The sequence below is a fragment of the Lissotriton vulgaris genome, chromosome 8 (assembly GCF_964263255.1).
Source record: "Lissotriton vulgaris chromosome 8, aLisVul1.2, whole genome shotgun sequence".
Classification (NCBI taxonomy): Eukaryota; Metazoa; Chordata; class Amphibia; order Caudata; family Salamandridae; genus Lissotriton; species Lissotriton vulgaris.
Genome location: NC_141696.1, coordinates 968,343,550 through 968,366,128, shown reverse-complemented (window position 1 = coordinate 968,366,128; position 22,579 = coordinate 968,343,550). Strand labels below are relative to the sequence as shown.

At 47.2% G+C, this 22,579-nt stretch overlaps 1 protein-coding gene across 1 annotated transcript in view; it reads right to left on the bottom strand.

Annotated features, from left to right (window-relative positions):
* LOC147698190 (uncharacterized) overlaps positions 1-22,579 on the bottom strand; it is a 305,130-nt gene that overhangs the window by 76,175 nt on the left and 206,376 nt on the right. The window lies entirely within an intron of this gene.

Sequence of the window (22,579 nt, the reverse complement as noted above, 5' to 3'; positions counted from 1 at the left end):
GGAGCCTAAGAGGACAAGAATGAAGCAGCTCAAAGGATTGCACACTAAATAAGTAAGAACCAAGTTAAGCGCCCATTGAGGCATAACAAAGGGAGCAGGGGGAAATGTGTTGTAAACCTTTAAAGAACCTATTTACAATGGGGGACTTGAAGAGAGATGGCTGATTTGGCAGTCGCAGAAAGGCGGAGATGTACAAACAAATAACCCTTCAAGGTGCCCAATACGGAGCTCTGCTGGGAAAGGGGAGCAGATAAGGGATCAATCTGTTTCTCAGCACACCATGCCACAAATGTATTCCAAAAGCCGGTGTATACCATCTTGGTTGCAGGAATACCGGGCTGCCAAGATAACATTGCAGACTTCGAGCGGAAGGTCGAAAGCTGCCAAATCTTGCGGCTCCATCTCCACGCATGAAAGCGGAGCATTGACAGGTTGGGGTGGAGAACCCTCCGCTTCTCCTGTGACAGAAGATCTTCTTGAAAGGCCATGCTCAACAGCTTCAGAAGCCAAACTCTCCGAACCCAGTCCGGAACCACAATGATGACTTGGGACCTGTTGTTCCTGGTTTTCTTGAGAACTCTGGGCAGGAGTGGTGTGGGCGGTAAATAATACAGGAGGCCCGAGCTTCACTCAAAATGAAAAGTGCTCCAAGCGAGAGCAGCTATGGACACTCGAGTGCAAAACTGCTGACATTGCACGTTCTCGGAAGTGGTGAACTAATCAAAGCTCTCCCGATGGAGACGCCATTCGTGATCTGCTAGGCATCTTCAGCAGAGTTTGCCCATTCTGGCGTTCAAAGAGCCGGCCAGGTGTTGAATCACCAGATACATTTTCTGACGTTCTAACCATGTCCAGAGTCGCAAGGCCTCTTGACAAAGGGCCCACGACCCCACCCCGCCCTGCTTTTTACAGTACCACATGGCAGTGGAGTTGTCCGCGAACACCTGCACTAGCCTTCCTTTAATAAAGGATAGAAAGGCTTTTAATGTCAGTCGGATCATCCAGAACTTAAACAGGTTGATATGAAGTCCGGATTCTGCAGGAGACCAGAGGTCTCTGATCTTCAGCTCTCCCAGATGGCCGATAAGACCAGGAGTGACACATCTGTCACTACTGTCAGATCTGGTAGGGGAAGGGGGAGGGGTCTGCTGCTGACCCAATCGCAGTTCGTTAACCACCACTGCAGATCTTTTGCAGTGCCCTCTGAGATCTGGAACATGTTTGAGATGATGGAGCTCATGCTATACCCACTTGACATTCAGGTCCCACTGCAGAGCCCGCAAAAGCCAGTGGGCATGTGTCACAGGCAGGATGCAGAAGGCCATGAGGCCCAGCAGCCTCAGAGTCAATCTCACCGAAACCCTGGATAGAGCCAATATCCTGGATTCGCCATTTGGGAGGATTAGACTGAAACTGCAGTGTGTCCAGAATAGCTTGATGAAAGGGAGCGTCTGAGAAGGGGTCAGGTGTGACTCTGGCACATTGATAGTGAACCCCAGAGAGTTCAGACGGTCCGCCATAGTCTGGAGGTGAGGGGACAACTGTTTGGGACAAGCCCGCCTACAACAGCCAGTCATCAAGAAAGGGGAAAACTGGCATCCTACATCTTCACAGATGAGCTGCCACCACTGCCATCACCTTGCCGAACACCCGAGGGACGCTGGTAAGGCCAAAGGGGAGCACAGTGAACTGAAAGTGCTTGTGACCAACCATGACCCGCAGGTAACATCTGAAGTCAGGCAGGATAGGGATGTGGAAGTTTGTGTCCTGCAAGTCCAATGCCAGCATCCAGTCTCCCGGGTCCAGAGCACATAGGTGCAAGTGTGAGCATTTTGAATTTCTGCTTTTTCAGGAAGAAATTGAGAGGGCGCAGGTCGAGAATAGAACGAAAGCCTCCATCCTTCTTGGGCACCATAAAGTAGCTGGAACAGCAACAACAACTTACTTTTGATGCCGGCAGCCTCTCTATGGCTCCCTTGGCCATGAGAGCCTGGCGCAGTAAGGAAAGACGGTCCTCCATTAGTCTGTTGTAGGTGGGTGGCATGGATAGAGGGGTAGTCCCAAAGGGGAGAGAGTAGCGCCTTCGGACAATCTGAAAAACTCAGCGGTCTGATGTAATTGACCTCTAGTGGTGCAGGTTATGGCCTATCCTGCCGCCCACTGGTTGCCCATGAACGTCGGAGGGATAACTACAGAGGCTTGGAGGCTGTGGCTGCCGGGGGGCTGGTGAAAGGGGTTTACCTCTAGCTGCCTGGTCCACAGAATTTGTGGATGCTGCGTCCTCTGCCACGCAGGGTTGGAAAGCTTGCTGGCCATGGGGGCTGGGCTGGCAGAGACTCAGCTGGAAGCCCCTTCCTTGGCCACAAAAGAAGTGAAAGGTGGACTGGGGTAGACGGGGGCCATGGAAAGGCCCAAGGACCTGGCTGTAGCTCTGCTGACCTTGAAGACCTCCAGCATAGAGTCTGCCTTGCCTCTGAAGAGACGGGAACCTTCATAGGACATGTCCATAAGCGAAGCTTGGACATCCCCTGACAAGCCAGTTGTTCTCAGCCAAGTGTGGTGCCGTAAGGCCACCAATGAAGAAAACAATCTGCCTAGTGAGTCGGTTAAGGACGTCCATAAGGGCTTCATTAAATTGCAGAAGTGGTCCTGAAGGGATGACTCTCGGTTGAAGCACCTCCGTCAAGACGTTATTCTTGACAGTCACGGAGCGCAACGGAAGGTCCAGGGCCTCAGCCGCCCTTCTAACCATCATAGCAAATGTGGCATCCTCCTCTGTAGCCATGGTAGGAAAAGACACCAAGCCAGTATCTGGGGAGGTGTCTAGTTCACTGGCATTTGCTAATTCCTCACACCAGTCCACATTCGGATCTAGGGGCTGTTTTTCATAAGGGTCCTGTGGCCCCTCCCAAACTTCCCCAAGTCGTTGTTACACTATAAATCATTCCATCCTAGGGCTCTGCGAGACAACCTTCCTGTGGGACAATTCATGAGGTACCGGAGAAATTGTACAACTACCAACAGCTACATGGAACAATCTGAAAATGTGGCTGACAAACTTATCGCCAGAGCATACCCCCGGAAAACGATAAAACAGGCCAAGAAACGAGCACTGAATACACCAAGAGAAGCTCTACTCGAGCGACAACCGAAGGAAACCGAAGATTGCATCCCAGTGATCACTACTTTTGGACCACATTCCACCAAAATCCGCCAAATAGTGAGAAAACACTGGCAATATCCTGAGCACCAACTCTATGCGAATGCCACCGCCCAGGTTCGCCTTCAAGCGATCCTCCAGTTTGAAGGACCGGCTGGTCCATACAAGACCACAAGCTAAGCTGCCCCACTCTAATCTTCCATCTGGCCACTACCCATGTGGAGAATGTACCATCTGTCCTCTAACCATGAAAACAAATTCGATCACTAGGACTAATGGAAGTACATGGCATCTAAACAGCTTCAGTAATTGTAACACGTGTAACGTGATATACAGACTAACCTGCCCATGTGGATTGCACTATATAGGGCTCACCACCAGAAAAATCAAGGTGAGAATTCAGGAACATCTCAGCACTCTAAAGACAGCAAAACTCTCAACCAAACTGGTACAACATTTCAACAGTCTGAAACACAAACCCAGAGATCTCCGTTGGATCGTGTTAGAGAGAGTGCAAGGTGACACACACAACATGAGCAATAGACTATTAAAGAAAGAGGCACGATGGATCTATGAAGAGTTAACAGCTGACCAAGGCCTCAATGACATTATTGAGTGGAATAAGGTCTCAATGACCTAGAGTGCGATCCTGATGAATCAACACATGAATAAACAGCATAATACTGAGACTAGTGGCTCCTCGCTTAGTATGAACATTGTAATGTGTACCACTCATAGGGGACCCTATGTAGAGGTTTCACACTACCAGTTGTTAAATCACTCAACCTTCACTGCATAATAATATCTGTGGGAGGGTGACAATAGGAGCATGTACCCGAAGGGCAAGTAACCACACAAGCCTTTGATGTCGGATCCCTATAAAATCATCATGTCAGGATCCACTGTCCATTTTCGGACTGGCAGCGGTGTCATACCAGGGATACAAGTGTCCCACTCGAAGATGGCAATCACCATATAAACGTGGCGGTATGCCATGTAGAGAGGTGAACAATAACATTAGGAATATACCAATTCGCTTCACAATTTATATGATGGAAAGAAGTATTCAATTCCACGAGTCCCCGGGGCTGGGTCCCGCATTTTACCCCACTAGGAACATCAGTCCGAGTGTATCCCACATTGGCGATAACATTGCACCTTTAGAGACACTTTCCCGTTTAAAGATGGCGTCCGCCACTGACATGACGCATCACGTCACGCTGGTCCACGTGACCCGGAAACGGGCTTTGTAAACAGCCGGCCGGCACCGCCACAGCATACGAGGGGTGAGCCGAGACCACACATGCATGCGTACGCGGTAAGGAGTTTTTTAACCAGGCTGCTAAAAGATAGAGGGAGCAGGAGCTGTAACTAAAGGGAGAAAGGGACTGGGTAAAATCACGTCCGCCCGCAATTTGATAGGCATAAGCTAAGCGAGATGTATTACAACTAAACTTTCTCGCCTTCGCCTTTTGCCATAGATACCGACCTTTTGGCAGTTCAAAGCGTCCCAGTACTGAGACAGGGAACGATACACGTGAAGCAGTCTTCCACGGGGGCCGGGTAGGCTCACCACAGAAGGCCACCTGGTAAATCAATATTGCTGGAATTTGTCATTTGCCAATGAGCACCGGGCTCGGTGCTACTCGCTGAGACATTTTTAATGTTTGTATGTGTTTGTCTGTTGTGTCCCACCACTCGCTACAGGTACAATAAGGGAAGACTATGAAAGGTGCATGTTAAACGCTGACCCACCAAGAAACCCTGAAGAAATCACTGTAAGGCAAAGTGATGAAACATGTCGGTTGACTTTTAATCAGAGTGAGCTAACAGCACAGAATAAAGTCATGAGTTGCCAGTTAGTCTTACTCTTTTTATAGAGGTATATTTGTTGTTTTTTTCACTTAATTGGGCACGGATATATCACACCGGGTCTCAGCACTCACAACACCTTACGGTTGCTTGACCTATATGCACTTTCTTTATGTTTGTTTTTCTCCCATTTCTTTAAGGTTGACAGTAGCCGATGATGAGAAGTGAGGAATCAGGCGAGTACCAGTCTGATACAATCCTCTCCTTGGTGTTGCTTCCGTGAGGCACTGTCAACCTCCCCTCCCCTTTTTTCACGTATGGAAGGGAGGACATATATGTAGCTCTGTGGTGGTACCGATATACAAACACACGTCCTGGCAACATTGCCAGACTGTAAATTGCAACGGTGTGCATTACTGTGGATAGAAGGTAGATATTCCCTCTACCACAAGAGTAAATTCTTCCTTTTGTAGCCTTTGAGCTGCTCAGGAGCAGGCCATTGTTGTATGAGAGTAATTTGAGTGGGGGGTGGCCTGCTTCTGTTTCCCCCTAGGCTCCTGTTTTTTGAGAGACCACTAGAATAGGGCTCAGGCTCTGGCCTTGAGGAAATGGATCCAGTCAGCGTTGGAAGGCTCCATGTCGGAGTCTGGTATAAGAATGGTGATGGCGCAGCCGTCGACTGCGGGACCAGAGTCTGGGAAGGTCGAGATGGCACGACCAGCGCCGAGGGCAGATCTGCCAATGGTGAACCAGTAGGGGCTCTCCATAACCTGCAGCAGCCGAAAGTGAACCAGAGGTGTTGGGCTGCCCAACATGAGGTGCACAGCCTCATAGAATTCTAAGAGTTAGGCAGGGGGCGCTCTTGCTCTGTCGTGGCTCCTGGAAACTTGAGGAGGCACGGAGGTGCCTCAGGTGCAAGATCAACCACTGAGTCAGGCCTCAAATGAAGACAGATGACTTAGACGGATAGAGTGAAGTCAAAGACCTCTTTGACTGCTTAATCTTCTTCTCTTTGTGGGACTTACTGGAGTGGAACGACTTCAACTGCAAGGAAGATTGATGGCTCCACGACCAATCCAGGGACCTTCCTCTCTATCAGGATTGAGACCATTGCAGTGTCGCAGGTCAGGCGGCAAGGAGCCACCTTACATACATCTGAGTGAGACAGACTTTTCTACTTCATTCTGTTCCTTGGTTGTGGCCTTTGAGAACTTAAAACACTCAAAATGTCCTCAATGTGTGCATCTTCTTACAAATACATGCAATATGGCTGAATGTCTCAGGAGTTGTGAGGTACAATCTGCAACTCTGTAGGTGTTGCAACTCAGTCTCCCATACAAGTACCCTTTAAGTGGAATCAGTCAAAATCTCAACCTAATAAGCTGCCATTTCTGATAGATAGCCAGTGGATGTTTTGGATAGCCAGTTTCCCATGCAACTTCTTACCAAGGTCCTCAATGTATAGATCCGCAGACATTACTTTTGCTTGGTTCACTAAAACCTTTGATAATTGCTTATATGGGAGCCCCCTGAATTTCATGTGCCTCTAGGTTGCAGAGCAAGATGTTAAAATATTATTTCACCAGTGACTTCTGCATTACTGCCTGCCACAAGCACTATTTCAGCATTACCAGCAACGACCCTCTTCAATGTTGCACAATACAATAACAATCCTGCATTCAAAATGAGCTGTTGTGTTGTGAAGTAAAATTATAGGCGAATTTGTGATGGAATTGTACAGTCAAGTAGAGGGAAGAGTTCACAGTACCAAATGCACTGGGCTTTATCCAATCAGGTGTTATGTTTGTTTTTGCAATCTTTTGCCCCAAATGCCAAAGTTGGCATTAATTTACATTCAATAACCTTTGTCAGAGTAGTTATATCTGGGGCGCGCATATTACTTAACATTTTTTTGGAAAGCAAAAATCAGGGCTGGACCAAGCTCTTTTGAGATTTCACACAGGCCTCGGATCGGCCTCTTTCATCTATTCATTCTTGTAGATATTTATAAAAGGGATCCCTCCCCAGTTTTTTTTATTACTTAATAACCACAAGCCCCTTTTATTTAGTTTACGGTCAAAAGGTATGATCTTTGTTTTAGAAATATGAATTTGAATGCTGTTCACTTCACAGACAGAAGTAAGGCAGTCTGATCTAATAAAACAGTATCATCCAACTACTGTAATACCTGAATTTTTGTTCCAGAAAACCTCGTGGGGGAAGATGTGACCGAGTTACAGCAGGGAAGACAGCTAGTGGGGAGAGAGAGAGAGAGGGGGTGAGAGAGAGAGAGGGGGGGGGGTGAGAGAGAGGGAGAGAGAGGGGTGGAGAGAGAGAGAGAGAGAGAGAGAGAGAGAGAGAGAGAGAGAGAGAGAGAGAGAGGTGGAGAGAGAGAGAGAGGTGGAGAGAGAGGGGAGAGAGAGAGAGAGGGGGGGAGTGAGAGAGAGGGGAGTGAGAAAGAGGGAAGAGAGAGAGAGGGGGAGAGAGAGAGGGGGGAGAGAGAGAGGGGAGAGAGAGAGAGGGGAGGGAGAGAGAGAGGGGAGAGAGAGACGGGCGGAGAGAGCAGGCGGAGAGAGAGAGAGAGCGGCGGGGGGAGAGAGAGAGAGAGAGAGAGAGGGTCCTAAACGCGTGTTACTAAACTTGTGTGGACTTACTCCAAAATTGTCAGTTGTGATTGACACATTCATGAAAAAATAGCTAAATGTGATTGGTTAGTGCTGTACTTAAATTACATGATGATTTATTCATATATTAATAGCTCCTTGTGTCCTAGGGGCACTGAGAGAATGGATTTTGATGATAATGCATTTCACACCCGAAGACCATAGAATATCAAGTCCATTAAAACGGACTGGCAGATATTTAGCCTATGACAGATATTTAGTCTATTGCTAAGTGAACACAAAGGGAAGGGGTAATGAAACAAAACAGAGTTAAAATCATCTGCAGGCCAAAGATCTTGCAATGTGGTGAGGTAGGAAAACCAGGTTAAGATTACCGGGAAATTTTTCATAATCTTTACCAATAGGCATCACCTTTTTTACATGACTGTGTAATAATAGTCCCCATAGATATGGCATGGGATTACAGTAAGAGTGTGTAATGATAATCACAGTCAAGGCCAGAAGAGAAAGTGCATGATTATAGTAATGCCCAGGTCTCCACAGAGATAGCATTTAACTTTAGTCATTTTCAAGTCCCCATTGGGATAGTGTCTGAATATACTCATTATCAACAGACATAGCATGTAATGAGTTATCTTGAAGTCACATGAGATTGTATGTCATTAATGTTATGTCCAGATCAACGCACAGATACCTGGACTGTGCTTGGATGCTTGTTGCCGACCCTGCGCTGGATTTTGGCCTCTTACCGGGGTGTGCCTGTTCCGCTTGTTCTGCCGCTGCCTCTCGCCGCACCCGCTCCGCGGGTGCCGCTTCGCGGCTTGGAGGCTCGAAGGAGGGAGAGGTGAGGGCTGCACGCCAGGACAGGGAGGCGCCAGGAAGGACCAACTAGTAGGCGCTCGCAGGGACTCAGTAGACCAGGAGTCCCTGCTTCCCCTGCCCTGAGAGCGGACGCGCCCACCTTGAGACACGCCCCCCGCCTGACCAGGTGAAAAGGCGCGTGTTTCTACAAGCCGCTGGGACCCACCTGGACTGTGCTTGGATGCTTGTTGCCGACCCTGCGCTGGATTTTGGCCTCTTACCGGGGTGTGCCTGTTCCGCTTGTTCTGCCGCTGCCTCTCGCCGCACCCGCTCCGCGGGTGCCGCTTCGCGGCTTGGAGGCTCGAAGGAGGGAGAGGTGAGGGCTGCACGCCAGGACAGGGAGGCGCCAGGAAGGACCAACTAGTAGGCGCTCGCAGGGACTCAGTAGACCAGGAGTCCCTGCTTCCCCTGCCCTGAGAGCGGACGCGCCCACCTTGAGACACGCCCCCCGCCTGCAACGCCCACTACATAACAAACAGCCAGTCGCTCAGCGGGACGCGAGCGGGACGCCGAGCGAAGCCCGAGCAAAGGGCGGGCAGTCTGTGGCAGTCAGGGGCAGACAAGGCTGGGCTGGGCCACATCCCTTTGCTGTCGCTAAAAGTGAGTACAAACGCCTGGTGTGTTCGCACTAAACCATGTCTACTCGATCTGGGAAACCCCTTAGGAGCGATTTTGAAAAAGGTACAAATGCCGCGAGCCCTGTCATAGGAACTATGGACCGGTTCATCACCAGGGTGGCGGCCGTGATCGAGAAGGAAATTGCCATGTCGGAGCGACGTTTATCCGAGGTTTACCTCCCCTCAAGACGTTCATCTTTGGGGGTTGCTGCCCAGTCGCTTACACCGACCAGTAGCCGGGTCCAGGATGTATCCTCACCGTGTATGCCTGGTGTTTTCTCAGACCCTCCACAGTTGGCTGGCATAGAGCAAAATATAGATAGGCTGGAAAATCTGGCCGCTCTTCTCCCCGTAGTGTGTGTAGAAGATGGCGATCCCAGTAGGCTGTCCACTCCACTATCACCTAATCTCCCAAACGAAGCAACTAGTAATCCTGAGTCCCCATTCCGGCTCCCTCCCTCCATAGTTATATCTGAAGGGGAGTCAGTTAGGGTGTCCCCTACCACCCAAACCCCTGACAATAGGCAGGAGAATGGGCCTTTAAGCAAAAAATTACGGAAACGCAAAAAGGGTAGGCTAGCGAGACAAGCCGCTCTTTACCAAAGAGCAAAAAACGGCTCTGGAGTAGGTGCAAGACACACTAGGGGTACGCCTATAGAGAATGAAAGTGATATAGACAGGGAAGTTCAGACCTCTTCCAATGGGCTGCTCCCAGACGATATCATTGCTAATGCCCCTAAGCCCGCTGACTTAGTAACGGTGGAAAACATCCTTGAGAAGGTATACAGTGTTTTGAAACCGCTACTATTGCAAGTCACGGGTTTAGGAGAGAGGATTGATAAATTAGAGCAATCTACCCTTGATGGGTTTCACTCACTCAAGACTACTATTAAGCATATAACCAGAGTGACTGAAAACAAGGACCTGGGCGCAAAGGGGACCGACTTACCAGCTCAGAAAGACCCTAAGCCACCAGTAGGTCAAAAAAAAGTTGTCCCTAATAAGCCTCAAAGTCCAGCTCTTAAATCCCCTCCCCTCCCCAAACCAGGGCAAAACCACAAGGGACCACCAACAAATTTAGAGCCTGACAAAAATAAGACTAAGCCGCCTGTACAAAAGCAGGCACAGTCAGTTAGGGATAAAACGGAAGACTCCCAAATACGAGGGGCGCGAAGCATACCACAAGGGCAAGTGACAGGGAAAGCCCCCAGGTCTGTATCCCAACCTACTGCCCCCATTACCCCCCCAACGGTCCTCAGTAATCCAGTGCGACGGATTCCACCAGTAAATCTTCCTCCGGACTGCCAACCTTATGTTGCTGTCATGGTTAACGTACCTCCTCTAAAGGACGGCCAGGTGGAAAATCACTCGTCACTTAAGAATAAGTGTATACATTGGCTGAAGGCAAACAAGCCAATCCCGTTGGGTGTGGATGGTATTATTTTAAGCGTCCGAAGAGTGGGCTGGGTAGGACAGGGGAGAAAAACACAGGAGGGGGATTGCATAATTATAAACTTCCAAGACCCAAGAGTAGTCCCATCGATTTGTACCCCTATTAAGAATATGGGGGCCCCGGGGGTTAAGGTGGTAGATCTTTCTTATTTCTACCCCAGGCAAACTGTTAGCCCAATTGAAGCAAGTTTTTGTCCCCCTTTTTTAACTCATAACTGGGCTGGGGTCTCGGGGGATACCAGGGAAAACCAATTGTGGACATCGGGGCCTCATTGACTGGAAACTGGTAGCAGAGTAGAGCCAGCAGGAGTACCACTCACTCAAACAAGCCCCATAAACGATATAGATTTTTCCTCCGCCTCCCTAAAAGGTCACCCACCCCTCCAGATGTCTCCGAGGAGGTCCACTGATAGGGGCAGTACAGCTCCCAACGGCAATCCAGCTGTGACGGACCTAGTCTTTAAGGTTTTCAGCTGGAATGTCGCAGGGATTGCAAGGATACTTGCCCTCCCGGAAGTTACAGCCTGGGTGGATGAGCATTCCGTGTGCCTTTTCCAAGAAACTTGGAGCCGGGTCCCAGTCCACAGGGTGGGATTTTCTTCATACTCCGCCCCCGCACAAGTCTCGGAAACAGGGAGAGGGCGACCTTCGGGCGGCCTTCTTATCTGGGTTGCGGCTTCTTTAGACTGTAGGGTAGTGGAGTTCCCTACAGGTTCTCCGGACATCCAAAACATAACCCTAAGAGACCAAAGGGGAAGAACTGTCCTAAATGTTTATAATGTCTATGCCCGGGGAACCAAGGGTGGGAGAAAGTCCCCGGTATTATCTCTCCTTGAGACCTTGCTAAATAATACCCCCCACAGAACTCGTACTCTGGTTGCAGGTGACATGAACTGTACGTTCGAGCCCTTGGGCTCGGACGTTTCCCTCGATCAGGATGAGGAGGACTCCAGGATGGGGATACCGGTACTAGAAATCCCACCAATCAGAAGGTGGACAGAAGTGGCGCTCCAGTTATATTCACTGAGCCTCGAATTCAACTTAAGGGCAGTTAATGGGAGGACACCCTCGGACAGGGGGGGTGCCCACACATACAATAGGCCAGGTCACACCTCTAGGCTAGATTATCTACTAATAGACGTACCCTTATGGCCTTGGGTAAGGGATATGCAGGTGGTTCCATCATCCGAAAGTGACCACAATCCACTCTCCCTAACCATGGCTCAGTGGTGGTGCAGTCTAAGAAGGGACAATGTTACCCAGGTAGCCGTACCCCCGGATGAGTCTGAAGTCTCCCCCTGTGGTAGGCGAATAAAATGGGCGAGACTGGTCTTATCCGAGGCTAAGGTAGGGGAAATTCAATCCCTCTTAAACCAAGCAGTAACAACCCTCGGAACCTCCCTGGAAGGGGTGGGTAGAGCTAGTGGTCTTTTCGTCTCCCTGGTAGAAGCCTTAACCAACGTGTTCACTATGCACCCAAACAAGAGGGGTAATAAAGTTCCTAAAAAAACAGGAGAGGGCTGGTATACCCAAACTTGTAGGGCCCACAAGACAAGGCTAGTTGAGGCGGTAAAACTTAAGTCCCAAAGTGTGATTCAGGAAGCAAGGAAGGCCTATAACAAATCCCTTAAACTTGCTAGAAGGGAGTGGGAAGAAAAATTTTGGGACGACCTGCTCCAGGCTAGTAAAATCAGGGATTCAAGGGCCTTCTGGAATCTCATAAGCACACGTAATAAACCCGATGCACTTGTGAGACCCTGTAACATCCCGCCCCAAAACTGGGTAGAACATTTTGGGGCCCTATACCTCCCTCCTAACGGGGAACTGAACGAGGGATTCGACCTTATACGTGAAATTGAACCCCATGCCTATGACCTCTTCACTCCCCTTGAGATTGAGGGGGTTATAGGCTGGGTAGCGCCCCGTAAGGCGGCGGGCCCGGATGGCCTTCCGGGGGACCTTATGAGAGCTTTCCCTGCGGAGTGGGCGAGGGTTATAGCAGCTCTTCTAAATGATATCATGATGGGAGGGGCAGTGCCAGAATCCTGGAAAGGGGCAGTGGTGGTCCCGATCTACAAAAAAGGGTGTAGGGAAACACCGGGGAATTATCGGCCTATAAGTCTGATAGACTCCACCCAAAAGATAGCTGGTAAAGCTATCCTTGGAAGGATTCTCCACTGGGTGGAGGAGAACAAAATCTTATCAGACTTCCAGGCGGGCTTTCGGGCTGGTATGGGGACAATTGAGCAGGTGTTTAGGCTGGCACTATTGGGGTGGAAGGTTGTGGAACTAGGCAAGGGTAGTCTTTATCTGGCCTTTATAGACCTGAAGACTGCCTTTGACCTGGTGCCCCGGGAAGAGCTTTGGAGGGCACTTTATGAGTTAGGATTACCTCCTTACATTCTATCCCTCCTCATTAGCCTCCATACCCATACCTATGCACAGGTCCGCTGGGGTAAAAACGGAGAGCTCACCGAGAAGATACCAGTCTCCAGGGGCGTAAGACAGGGCTGTGTCTTGGCTCCCACCCTTTTCTCACTATATGTGAACGGGGTGGTAAAACATCTTCAGCAAGAACCAGCCGACGCCCCCTGTCTCGGAGGAGTCCGCATCCCCACCCTACTCTTTGCGGACGACACGCTCCTGATTTCAAAAACCCCACAAGGCCTGCAGAAATTGTTAACACGGTTCCAGGAGTTCTGTACCGCAAAGGGGCTAATAATAAACGTGGACAAAACAAAATACCTAGTCCTAAATCCCCCTAAGAAACTGGGTCGCCCCCCTACCCTTAACTCGATCCCCTTAGAGAAAGTAGCCGAATTCGATTACCTCGGTATTCGGATTACAGATAGGTTGTCCTGGGGAAACCACATTGGTAAAATGGTTCTCAACCATAAGAGAGTAGGAGGAGCTCTTATGAGGGAGTTCAGGGCCTCACCCAGGAGATCACTCACCCCAGTAATTGACATCTACAAGGCCAAAGTAGTCTCATCCGCCTTGTATGGGGCAGAACTGTGGGGCCACTGCCGAATGGACGCCCTAGTGACAGCGGAGAGCAAGTTATTGAAATCCATTATCTCCGTCCCACTGAGCACCCCATCTGTACCAGTGTGGTTGGACACGGGCTGTAAAAACATCAAAGACCAGGCCCAGCTCCGACCGCTCCTGCTATGGACACGAATTTGGAGGGGTGAAGAACTAAAATCCTATGCTGATGCCTTGGGGGAAATTATGAGTCTGGGGGGTTGGGCCAAGATAAAATGGTTAAGAGAAACTAAAAACCTCCTGGAGAACATTGGGCTAGGGGACTGCTGGTCATCACGTTCAGCCCCACCAAAAGAAGTTGTTAAGGCCCTTTATTGGAAATGGACTTCGGAGCGTTTAATCACCAACTCTAACCATTGCAAATCTACTGTTGCTTTTTTACAAATTAAAGACTCTGTGGCCTTTGAACCCTACCTGGACTTGATTACCATCCCCTTTGACCGAGCACTTTATTTCAAATTCAGAGTTGGATCCCTCCCCGTAGGTGCTGTGGCATCAAAATGGTCATCATTGGTTCGTACTTCCCCCAATTGTGCATGTTGCCCGAACAGGGTTGAGTCTATTGCGCATGTTTTATTTGAATGCCCTGACTATGCAAGGCCCAGGAGCTTTTGGCTAAAACCTCTTTGTCGGAACATGGGCACACGTAACCCCCTAGAAGCTCTACGTATTTTATCTACGGACACTTCCCCCCCAATAGTGTGCGGTATAGCAAAGTTTTTAAAACAGTTTTGGCTTATTCGTTGTAAGAGATTGTCAGTAGCTGTTTAATCTATTTTTAGCTAATTTATTGACCTTTTATCCTTTTTAAATAACTTTTTTACTGGCTTCTTGTAGCATTGTTCTCCTGTTTTTGAAATTGTAATGTTTGTATTTTATATGTGCTTACAAGATATCTTGCATATCGAATAAAAGCTTATGACTGACTGACTGACTGAGATAGTGGGTTATTAAAGTCATATTAAAATCTCCTCAGACACAGTATCTGATTATAGTCATGCCAGGCTCTCCACAGGTATAGTGTTTGCTTATAATCATGTTCAAGCCCCCATAGAGATGATGTGTGAGTGTGTGATTACAGTCAAGTTCAACTCTCCACATAGAGTTTTATGATAGTCAAGTACAAGTTACTGGAGAGATAGTTTGTGATTAGGGATACTCAGATGACTGCAGTTATTGTATGAGTTTACTCCTGCTCAAGCTCCCACATAAATATTGTGTGATTATAGTGGTGCCCAGGTCCCCACGGAGATAAAGATTATAGACCTGTAGATATAGTGAAAGTCAAGTTCAAGTCCCTGCAAGGATACTTTTTCAGGATAGACATGTTGAAGTCCCTGTTGAGATGGCATGTGCTGATAGTTGTGTTCAAGTCCCTGCAAGGAAAATGTGGGATTATATTGATGCTCAGGATGCTAAAGAGATAGGGGGGCTGGGGGAATATTGGAATGTCCATGTTCCCACAGAGATAGTATGTCTTTATTGTGTTACCCAGATCCCCACATAGAAGTGTGTGATTTTAATCATATTCAATTCTCCTTAGTGAAAGTGTGGATTACAATTATATTTAGATCCCCAAGGAGATAATGTGTGATTATAGTCATGATCAAGTCCCCATAAAGATAATGTGTAATTATATTGATTCTCAAGTCCCCCCAAAGATAGTATGTGATCATAGTGTTACCTAGTGTGTAACTATATACTCTGGTCCCCCAGAGATAGTGTGTAAGTATAGTCATGTTCAAGTCCCCTTAGAGATAGTGTGCGATTATAGTGTTACCCAGGTTCCAGGTGTGACTATAGAGACACATATAAGACGTTACAACACATACATTTACAATGCATGCCTTTACAATGCAGTTTTTACATCGCAACATCCTTTACAACGCATTCTTTTACATAGCATGGCATTACTTCGCATTTTCAGAAACTGCCTTTACAACACATTCCATTGCATCACATTATAAGTTTACAACGCAGACCATTACAATGCATACCATTACATTGCATTTAAGGTAATTGTTGGATAGTATAGGGGTATAATTACTATTCTAACTCCAGTGAGTGCAACAGTAGGATAAGTGTTATATAGTGTAGGGTTAAAAATTACTATTCTAACTCCAGTGAGTCCAACAGTAGGGTAAATGTTGGATAGTGTAGGGGTACTATGGGTTGTAATGGTATGCGTTGTAATGACTTGCGATGCAATGCCTGCGTTGTAGTGACATGCATTGTAATGACATGTGTTGTAGTGACATACAATGTAATGGCCACGTTGTAATGACATGCTATGTAAAGGTAGTGTGATGTAATTACTGCGTTTTAAAGGTTGTTTCCTATAGGGAAACCTTTGTCCGCACAGAGATAGTGTGTTATTATAGTCATGTTAAAGTCCCCATAGAGATAGTGTGTGATTATAGTGTCACCTAGGTCCCCACAGATAGTGTATGACTATGGGGATACTCGGGTCCAAACCGAGACAGTGTGTTATAGTGATGTTCAATTCCTGCAGTGATAGTGTGTGATTAAAATCATGTTAAAATTCCAGAGACAGTGTGTGGATAGTTCTGTTGACATACTACAGACATAATATGTGATTGCTGTTATGTTGAAGACTGCAAACAGATAGTATTTGTCTGGTGACTTAGTGGACTAATGCATCCACAATTCATCTGTATTTGACCTCACATGTTTGAATCTAAATACCTGAGTTATCATTTGCTTTTCTAGTCATCACCTTATGAATACGTTGCCATAAAAATGCATTTTCAATTGCAACATACTCCTTAAGTGGATTCTTTCTAAGGCCCTAATAATGACGACTGACGGTGCAGGAACTGCTGAACAGGCGGCCCGACTGCCCTATTACAAGTTAGATGGTCGGACCACCATGGGATGCCGCAAATGCCAGGGATCAGAGATCTCTGGCGGTGTTGCGGCGGTCTTGAGGCTCCAATATGCTTGGCTGTGCCGCTTGAGCACAGCCAAGCATATTACAAGTTTTCGCTCCCCCATCCATGAAAACTGTGATGGAGAGGAAACAAAGGGGCACCTACAGCCCCCCTTGTTACCTCAGGGCCATGTGGTGCATGCAGGGGGGCACATGTTGTGCCCCCCTGTGGGCATGCACCCCAGTTCCTGCATGGCATGGCCTGCAACAGTCCATGCCATGCAGAAACTGCCTTTGATGCTCCGATTGCGGTGCCTTTTTAATAGGCACCGCCCGCCAGAGACTAAAAAAGTTGTAACCCGGCAGGCAGTGTCAGTGCAGCTTTGACGGTCTTGGAGCAGGGTGGCAGCCAAGACCGCCAAAGTCTATTGGTTTAGTACATTGCTTTATTACAGTGGAGAAATAGTTTCAGGGACTGGCACATCTTTGTTATTTTTGTACATAGAAATCAAGAACGTAATAGGCCTCTCCTTGCAAAGCTCTTCCTTCTCTCAAATATTTAATGTACTCTTGGTGCTTTTATCTAGCTACCTAGGTCACCTTCCATAAACACCAATGCACATTATGTTACTTACCTTGAAAGCACCTGTTCTTGGCATCTAGAGCTGTAGATTCACATGCTTTGCATACTCCTGCTATTTAGTGTTGGGGCTGGATGTTTGTAAGTTGTTTTTCATTGAAGAAGTCTTTTCCAGTCACAAGGTAAGGGAACTCCTTCTTTCGATGATCGTGCGCATGGGCATCAACTCCATTGTTAGACTGTTAACCCGCAATAGGGTGAGACTGGAGTAAGTAAGTATAGTACAGAGATGACCATGCATATGTAAATGAATAATAAGAACTGCAACAACCACAGGTGTCCGGGGAGAAGGGATGGCGCATGTGACTCTACAAGCCAAGAACAGATGAGTACAGGGTAACATAATCCATTCGAGGCACCCAGAAGTGACGCATCTGTCACGACTGAGATCTGTTTGGGGAAGGGAGAGGGGTCTGCCATTGACCCAATCGTAGTTCTTCAACCACCACTGCAGATCTCTCGCAGTTCCTCACAAGATATGGCCCACATGGGTGAGATTTCCTCGATGCAGTGCACACTGGAACTTTAGGTCCCACTGCAGAACCCGCATATGGCCCCTGGCATGCTTTACCAACAGGATGCAGGAGGCCATGAGGCTCAACTGCCACAGAGTCAGTCTAACAAAAATCCAGGATAGAGGCTGAAACCTAGGAATCATAACCTGAATATCCTGGACTCGCTGCTCTGGAGGATAGGCCCGAAACTGCACTGTTTTCAAAACAGCTCAGATGAAAGGGAGCCTCTGAGAAGAAGTCAGGTGGGACTTCAGCACGTTTATAGAGAACCCTAGCGAATGCAGGAGGTCCGCCGTAGTCTAAAGGTAGGAGGCGCCAGCATGGGGGAGGAAACCTTCAACAGCCAGTCGTCAAGGTACGGGAAGGCTGAAACCCCTAACCTGAGCAGATGAGATGCAACCAGCAACATCACCTTGGTGAACACCTGAGGGGCATTGGTAAGACCAAAAGGGAGCACTGTGAACTGAAAGTGCTTGCGAACTACCTTAAATCACAGTAACGCCTGTGGCCCGTCAGGATGGGCATGTGAAAATACACATCCTGCGGGTCCAACGCTACCATCCAGTCTTCTCGATCTAGGGCAGATGACCCGAGCTAGAGTAAGCATCTTGAACTTCTCCTTCTTGAGAAAGAGATTGACAGTTTTAAGATCTAAAATGTGGCGCAACCCTTTGTTGTTCTTCGGAATCAGAAAGTAGCTGGAATAACTATTTACATTTAGATCTATTTAATCAAAATCTTAAGAATAATATTCCTGCCATCACTTCAACCAATATAGCAGATACGGACACCATCCAAACTTGAAAGAAAAAGAGTTCCACAGCGGATCTAACAACCAGCACCTCTTAATTCCAATCCCTCAAATGTCTAATTTTGGTTGTGCTGAAAACCTCCAGGACCTGCTGGGGTTTGGTCCCACTGGAAATCCAGATGAATGCTTCAGAAGAAGAATGGAGGCAGCACCAAATATGAAGTAGACCAGGACCACGTTGTATCAAAAATATATTTTCTTTTATTGGTTCATTTTTAAGACAGCCAACGCGTTTCGCTCCCCAACCATGGGAGCTTCGTCAGGGCAAAGATGTTAGTAGATCTTGAATCGACGAAATGCCGTAGATGAGACAGTTTGACCAATGCAATAATATGAATGCCGATATCAAAAATTCCGATATCCGGATGTTATACACACGTCAGGGGCCTTTAGGGTAAATGACACGATTTAACCAAGTGGGTAGTAATTCCAAATAATAAAGTAAATTTAGCGTCCAATGTCAGGCACGTGCGCAGACCTTAATAAGCTGCTGCCACAAATGCTCCAAGTTTCCTGTTACTGCAGTGTCCCCATGACCGAATCCGTCATGGGGACACTGCAGTAACAGGAAACTTGGAGCATTTCTGACATTGGACGCTAAATTTACTTTATTATTTGGAATTACTACCCACTTGGTTAAATCGTGTCATTTACCCTAAAGGCCCCCGACGTGTGTATAACATCCGGACATCGGAATTTTTGATATCGGCATTCATATTATTGCATTGGTCAAACTGTCTCATCTACGGCATTTCGTCGATTCAAGATCTACTAACATCTTTGCCCTGACGAAGCTCCCATGGTTGGGGAGCGAAACGCGTTGGCTGTCTTAAAAATGAACCAATAAAAGAAAATATATTTTTGATACAACGTGGTCCTGGTCTACTTCATATTTGGTGCTGCCTCCATTCTTCTTCTGCACCATCCAAACTTGGCTTGCGACATCTATAGATGCATGTTTCCAACTTCTTATAAAATAATGAACAATCATCGCCCTCCTGCTCCCTGGTTTTTGGAAAAGTTAAAAGTTGTAATAACCAAATGCAAAGCGCTGGAAAGACGTAGGAGGAAGGACTATGAGCCTGAATCCAGACGTACTAATAAACTGGCGAAAAAGGACTACCATGCCCTGTGTAACACTGCTCGAGTGGAGTACGTAAATAACACCATTTTATTGGCACATAACAGTCCTGTTCAAATTAGTGAAAGATCTGTCAGGAGCAACTTGTCAACCAGTGCCACCTGTGCTCTCTCAAGCAGTTCAAGACGGGAGGGATGCAGAAAAATTAACCATAAGGTGTGGCTTTGATACGATAGATCACTGGGCAGATCAATTTCCACGACAGTGGCCTTGAGGCGCCACACCTGGCTTAGGCCTACTCCTCATGATCAGTCTACCTTTCGCCTCTTTCTGCCAACGGTAGGGGTTTCCAGCAGCATCAGCCTTATCCCAGCCACCACCCTGTGCAGGCTTCCCAAGCTGTGCAGAGACGTGGATGCGGTGCATTCCAAACTAGGAATGGAAGATGTTTTATTTCTCCAGCCTAGCATTGCATTCTGTTAATACCGGCATCCCAGGACTAGTGGCAGCACTTGCGAAACCGTTTTCCAAAGGGAGTGGGAGAAACAGCCCAACAAGCATGCAGTATTAACAGACCGCAATGCCAAGCTGGAGTAATAAATCATCTTCTTACCAAATGAATCCAGCCTCTAGGATTCCCTATCCAGAGGGGCGGAAGGGAATGTGCCCTGAGGATGTGGAAGCCTGCCCCACCAAGCTTTCAGGGGTGGGGTGTTGGCTGAGAAACTTTGAGTCGCCAGTAGCTGGGCCATGGTGGCGTGCAATTATCCTATTCACAGGAGCCCCTGTACTAAGCTTGGACCACGTGCCTAGATCGACATCAGTTAGAACCTATTAAGAACTTAGGGATCTGGTTTGATGGCAAATTGAGCTTTACCGCTTTGGCATTTTGAAAGCACTGAAAACGTTTCTGCCTTTACTCCCTCTATCTGCAAGGGAAACGGTCACTCGAGCACTCATTACCTTGCGCATTGACTATGCCAAAGCATTGTATGTCTGCCTGGATATCTACTGGACAAACTTCAGGTAGTTCAAAATGCCGCAGCCAGAATCCTGCTTAACCTCCATAAGAGAATCAGCCTCAGGCAGTACCTCCGTAACTTGCACTGGGTACCGGTGGAAGCACGGATGAAATGTAAGTCCTTGGTAATGGCACATGCTGCCCTCCATGAGTTTGGCTCGGTGTATCTAAGGAAACGTTTTCAGTTCTATGCTCCTACCATGCAGCATTGCTCTTCCGCAATGCTGATGGCCTGCAAGCCCAGTTTCTGCCTGAAAAGGGTAGGTGATAGCTCCCTTGCTTACATGGCTGCAGTGGCTTGGAACCAACTCCCTCTTGACCTGCAGGATCCTAAAAATTTGAGGAAGAGACTTAAGACTTTCCTCTTTAATTAAGCTGCTCTCTCCGTTTTTTCCTCTCTTTCCACACTGGGATCACGCCGGGACACACTGAGTAGCTGCGCACGTTACAAAACACCATAACGTAACATAGTGCTTCAGTAAAGGGCAAAAGGGGTTCGGAGGTGGAAGCCCCAGGTTGAAGCACTTCGGTCAGGAGATTAGTCCTGACCTGCACGGCAGGCAGCTTCAGTCCAAGGACCTCGGCTGCCCTTTTAACCACCATGGCAAAGGATGCTCCCTCCTCCATAGCCACAGTTGGCGGAGAGAGCATGCCAGCTTCTGGAGAAGTATCCAGTCCACTGGCTTCCCCAAGTTCCCCATACTAGTCAAACTACTCTGCAGAGTCATCCTGGTGTTCCAGAGGGTCCATAGCAGAGGGCAGTCAATCAGTCAAAATTACTTTATTCGGTTAATTAAAACCATAAAAGCATTGTACTGAATAAAAAGGTCAAAAACAGTAATATGACATAAGCTTACATCAAGAATAGTAGACAAATTTCATAATCAAGGTAAACAAAAATTCAAATACAAATTTAAAACGGATTATAAAAAATAATTGTTATGTTCTAGATCATGGGAGTGGCTCTCACTGTTTTTTTTCCATATTCTAACTACTGCTGTTAAAAAACTTGCTATGTATGTTTCGCAGACATCTCTAAATATAGAAGTGCTGGTTTCGCCTGTAAAAATCCTTTCCGTTTCTGACTGTGCAAAAATTATCACAGAACAAGACAAAATGCAATGTGTCCAGGGTGGAAAAATTGTCACATGTACAGACACCCAAGTCCTCCTCTCTTCTCCATCCCTGAGGTTCGGCAAGTAAAAAATGTAACTGATTCTGCCTAAATCTTACTAAGAGGAAACGATGATTCGAGTTGGTTACAACATTTAAATAGGGTTCAATTGCACAAGAGGTTTTTAACAATTGATGGGCACGTACCGTTGCTTTTACCAGCTCCCTGGCCTCTCACTAAATTAAACGGAGAGTTAAATAATTCAGGCCGTCCTAGTTGCACTGCGAGCCTTTTCACATAGCTCAACCAAGGGATACTACTTGCTCGGTCTAAAGCTAGACAATTGGGAAAAATTTTGCGATTCATTTCAAGTTCAGGATTTATCTAAGTTGCTATCCATTTAAATAAAGGTGCCATTCTAATTAGTTCTGCCACAAAACCTACCCCAGTCTCTTCATGAACTATGTATATTGTGTTGATTGTGACACCGATAGCAAGTTTCTTAAAAATGTATTTTTAACTATTTGGATTTCCTTAGCTTGTCTATAACCCCATATGTCAGAGCAGTAGTTTGAGATAGCAATGCATTTAACTCTGTTTATGTTTAACAGCGCTTGTATTAGGTTTGCCCCTAGCCTACGTGCAAAGCCAAGGACCACGGATGTGGATCTGACCGTTACATTTCTTTTTGCATTCATTTGCGGGACCCATTTACCCCTATCGTCAAATTGGACACCTGGGTAAGTAAATGTAGTAACCCTAGTGATCTTGTTTCCTTCACAATGGAGTGTTTTAGGCCATCTGGGCTTAGAGCCAATTATCATTGTATGAGATTTTGAGAAGTTTACACTTAAGTCCAGGGATCTCATAAAAAACGGCAAAGGAGGTTAAAAGACATTGTAAACCAACTGCAGTTCTAGCTAATAGGGCGGCATC